The sequence below is a fragment of the Penaeus vannamei genome, chromosome 3, assembly GCF_042767895.1.
Source record: "Penaeus vannamei isolate JL-2024 chromosome 3, ASM4276789v1, whole genome shotgun sequence".
Taxonomy (NCBI): Eukaryota; Metazoa; Arthropoda; class Malacostraca; order Decapoda; family Penaeidae; genus Penaeus; species Penaeus vannamei.
In genome coordinates, this window is record NC_091551.1 from 44,713,556 (window position 1) to 44,718,555 (window position 5,000).

At 47.5% G+C, this 5,000-nt stretch overlaps 1 protein-coding gene across 1 annotated transcript in view; it reads left to right on the forward strand.

Annotated features, from left to right (window-relative positions):
• The window catches only part of LOC113807502 (uncharacterized), a 642,401-nt gene that overhangs the window by 407,759 nt on the left and 229,642 nt on the right, over window positions 1-5,000 (forward strand). Inside the window, exon 2 of the mRNA XM_070113419.1 lies at window positions 4,946-5,000. This exon is cut by the window's right edge and continues 1,854 nt beyond it. The gene's annotated coding sequence lies outside the window, so the exon portion shown is untranslated. The remainder of the gene's footprint in view (window positions 1-4,945) is intronic.

Genomic DNA, 5,000 nt, shown 5'->3' on the forward strand with positions numbered 1-5,000 from the left:
TCGTTTGAAAAGTCATGCATAGGGGCTGTCATGGAGGGGTGACGTAATGCAGCGGAAGTGGGCTGTGTCACTGTCATGCAAAGGCGTAATGATTTGTCGCGAAATGTGTCGTGTTTCGAGTCGCTTCGCTCGTTGTCATGGCGTAATGATAACGAAGGAAAGACTTAAAGACCACTTAAGTAACAGCGGCCGGGAGGGAAAAGGCCAATCTGTCGCTCGCCCTTTCACAGAAATGCCTCTTGCTTGAGATATATTAAACCCCCAAAGGCTCTTATGCTCTCATGATACTCAAATAACTCGCCCACACGCCCGTCCCCTCCTCCTTCCCTCCTCTCACGCCTCTCCCTCCCTCCTCCCACGCCTCTCCCTCCCTCTTTCCTTCTCCATCCCTCCTCCCTTCTCTCTTCCTCCTCCCTAACCCCATGTCCCGCCTCCCTCGTCCCTTCCTCCCTTGCTCCAGCCTCCCTCCTTTCCTCCCTCCCTCTATCCTCCCTGCCTTGCTCCTTCCCCCCTCTCACTTCCCTTCTCCCTCCCTAGCCCCTCCCCTCCCTCCCTCCCCCTCCTCCGACGCCCCTCAGGGACCGCGCTCAAACAAACTGCCTTCATTAGTTTTGAAAGTTTAAACGAGTGATGTTGCTTTACTTCTCACGGTGACCGTAATGTTTGGGTGCGAGACTCGTTGCAGGGAGATGACCGATGTTGGTCTTTCTCGCTCGTTTTTTTGTTGTTGTTGTTCTTTCTTTCTTTCTTTCTTTCTTTTTTCTTTGATTTGATTTCTTTTCTCCAGTGTTTTTACTATCTCTTCCTTGCTTGTTGGACCGCTTTTCTTTCTTTCTGTTCTGTTCTCTTTTTTACTTATCTTTGTCTTTCTTTCTCTCTATCAGTCCTTTCCTTCTTCTCTCTCTACCCCATTTCTCTTGTCCTGTTTCCCTTCTCTCCTGCTTCTCCTTATCCCCTCCTTCCCTCTTCACCTCCTCCTCTCATCTCCTGCTTCCCCTTCTCCCCTCGTTTCCTTATCTTCTCCTCCCTTTCTCTCTTCATCTCTTCCCCTCCCTTCCTCCTCTTCTCCCCTTCTTTCCCGCCCACCCCTCCTCCCATACACCCCTCCTTCCCTCCTTCCCTCATTCCCTCCACCCCTCCTTCTCCACGCATTCATACACTATTACAATCGACCTTCAAGCATGTAAGCATCCACAAACGACACAGATTATCCCCCTCTCCCCCCCACCCACCCCCCACCCCGCGTCCTTATCCCAGTGCCAGAACCCCTTCTCCGGGAGGTCAGGGCCAGGGAGACTTCGCGGAGGAGATATGGGGTGTAGTTAGGGTCTGAGATGATCATTTTGGTAATTATTGGATGGGTAATTGGGGTGTCTTTTGCGTGGTGGTGGGGGGGGGAGATTTGGGGGGGAGGGGTTTTGTTTGTTTTTGTTTGTTTTTGTTTCACTTGGCTTGTCTCTAGCTTTCTTTTCTTTCTCTTTATCTTTATCTCTCTCTCTCTCTCTCTCTCTCTCTCTCTCTCTCTTTCTCTCTTTCTCTCTCTCTCTATCTATCTATTTCTCTCTCTCTCTCTCTCTCTCTCTCTCACTCTCTCTCTCTCTCTCTCTCTCTCTCTCTCTCTCTCTCTCATCGCCACCCATCTCCTTTCCACCTCTTCTCTTCTATCCCTTTCCCATTTCTCCTCTTCTTCCTCTTACCTCCGCCCTTTCTCTTCCTCCTTCCTTCCTTAGTCCTCCTGCTACTCCTCCCCCCAACCTGTTCGCCCTCCCTCCTTCTTCCTTCCTCCCCTTCCCCTCAGCCTCTTCCTCCCACGCCCTTCCTCCTCCTTCCTCCTCCCTCCTCCTCTCCCTCTCCCACCCCTTCCTCCTCCTTCCTCCTCCTCCACCACCACCTCCTCCTCCTCCTCCTCCTCCTCCTCCTCCTCCTCCTAATCCACATGCTTTGGCGCGGGCAGCCTTCACGCTCGGCGCACAAGAAGAAAAGGAGGAAGAAAAAAAAAACACGCGCAAAAAAGGAACACAGAAAATGGAGCTGGCCAGCCCTTTCGCTCTCTCTCTGCGGACCGGATACGCAGAGATCCGGCCGTCCGATATAGAAGATCGCTGGGGGGGGGGGGGGTTAAGGGGGTATGGGGAAGGGGAGGGTAGAGTGGGAGGGGGGAAGGGGAGGGTAGTGTCGGTAGCGTGGGAGGGGAGGGGTAAAGGGGGTATGGGGAAGGGGAGGGTAGAAGGGGTGGGTAGGTCAGCGGGAGGCGGGGGTATAGGGGGTATGGAGGAGGGGAGGGTAGAGTGAGGTAGCGTGGGAGGAGGGAGTAAAGGGGGTATGGGGAAGGGGACGGTAGTGTGGGTAGCGTGGGAGGGGAGGGGTAAAGGGGGTATGGGGAAGGGGAGGTTAGTGTGGGTAGCGTGGGAGGGGGGGGAGGTTGAGGGTATGGGAGGAGGGGAAGGAGAGAGGATGAAGATGAGGAGGAGAGGTGTAAAGAGATAGTTGGAGTAGCGATAAGGAAGAGGGAAGTGAAGAAGAAGAGGAAGAAAGAAGATGAAGGAGGAGGAAGGGCGGATGGGGATGGGGGAGAGGGGGGAGGGAAGAAGATGAAGACAAGCGGGAGGGGAGGGGGGGACTAGGTGATACAGTCACGCTAGAAAGAAGACGAATAAAGGAGAGAGAGAGAAAAAAAGAGAAAGGGAAAATAGGGTTATCCTATGATTGTTTTCTCAGGGTTATTGCATATGTGGTTCACTGTGCGCGTGTGTTTGCGTGAATTTATGTGCGTGTCCATATGTACCAAAGGATGTGTGTGTTTTCGTGTGTACCAGTGGGTGTGTGTGTGTGTGTTCACATGTACCTATGGATGTGTGTGTTTTCGTGTGTACCAGTGGGCGTGTGCGTATTCCTGTGTATCTGTGAAGGTGTGTGTTTTCGTGTGTACCTGTGGATGTGTGCGTATTCATGTGTACTAGTTGATGTATATCCATGTGTACCAATATATGTGTATTCATATGCACCAGTGTGTGTGTGTGTGTGTGTGTGTTTGTGTGTGTGTGTGTGTGTGTGTGTGTGTGTGTGTGTGTGTGTGTGTGTGTGTGTGTGTGTGTGTGTGTGTGTGTACCAACGGATGTGTGAATTCATGTGAACCAGTGAACGTATTAGTGTTCACATGTGGGTGTTTATGTTTACCCGGGCGTGTGTGTACTCATGTGCACCAGTGCATTTGTTTGTGTGCTGAAAGCTTCTCAGAATAGCAAAGGGAGAGACGCTTAAGTGTATCTGATATTTCTTCAGTGATAAACATTTAGTAGAGGATTGTTATTATGAACAGCAGTATTATTGTTATTATCATTATCATCATGATTATTAGCATCATTATTATTGCTGTTGATGATAATGATAATAATTTTATTATTATTATTATTATTATTATTATTGTTATTATTATTATCATTATGGTTATTATTATTGTTGGTGTTGTTATAATTATAATCATCATCATCATCTGCTTCTGCATCTGCATCATCGTCATCATCATCATCATCATCACCATCATCACCATCATCAATATTGTTGTTATTGTTATCATCATCGTTATTATTGTTATTTGGATGATTATTACTTTGATTATTATTCTCGTTGTTCTTGTTATTCTTATTATTATCATTATTGTTAATTATCATCATTGTTATTGTTGCTGGTGTTTTTGTTATTATAATTATTATTAACACCAATACTAATATTACTACTATTATTACTGTTATTAATGTTGTAATTATTATCATGTTTATTTTTTTCATTATTATTAGTAGTAGTATCCGTATCATCATTATCTTTTTATCATTATTGTCGATGTAATCTTTGTTATTAACATCATTGTAATTATCAGCGCTGTTGCCGTCATTATTATCACTATGAAAGTTATTATCATGGTTGTTTTTTCATTAGTAGTAGTAGTGCTAGTAGTAGTAATAATAGCTGTGTTATTTTTTTTACTGTTGTAGTTGACGCGGTTCTTGTTATTACTATTGATGTTCCTTGTTATTGATATTATTAATATTGATGTTGTCATTATTATTATTATCATCATCATCAATCATTATCATCTTGATCCCATCCACCACCACCATTCGTTTTCATTTTATGATTATGGTGATGATAGTCATTCAGATCATCGCCACATTCACCATTAATAATAAATCAACACCATCCCACTTCACTGTAATCACATCTCTCCATTAACGATATTCTCCTCCTCCTTCGCCTACCTCTCCATCCCTCTCCCCAACCCTCCTCCTTCTCCTCCTTCTCTCCCCCCTACTTCTCCTCCCCTCCCCTCCTCCTTCTCCTCCTTCCCCTCCCTAACTCTCCCTCCCCCTTCTCTTCCCATTCCCTCCTCTTCCTCTCCCCCTCCCCTCCATCCCTCCTCCCCTCTCCCCCACACATACCCCCATACGACAGCAGTGTCAGCCGAGCCAACCTTCCTCTCACAACGTCAGGAGGGAGTCTCTAGCGCGTGGTATCTGTCAGCCGGGTAAATGGAGCACCTGTGGTCGAGGCGGCGCTAATGAAGCTAATATTAGTGAAATCCACGTCAAGGGACATGTGCACACACTTGTCGGCTCGGAGGCTGGGCTGATGGCCTTATTGAGCGACGCTGGGGTGGGGGGTTAGGGGGTTGAGGGGTTGGGGGCGATCGGGAGGGGAGGGGGGGTCGGCTGATGTCTCCGGTGCTGCTGTTGGGAGGGGGGGACTGCTGTTATTGGTGTTATTGTTGGTGTTGTTATTATCGTTAATTTATTGTTATTGTTTTATTATCGTTAGTAGTAGTTGTGGTGGTGGTGGTAGTCATGGCAACGTTATTATTGGTATTGATACCCTTCTTACGTACATTATCGTTTTTATCATTATTAGTCTAGCCATTCCTAGTATGTCTAACGTGGTATCCCTTCCCCAGGAGGAGCGTGACGCCCCCGGGCCCCCGGAGCATGGCACCGGCATCGTGGTGGCGC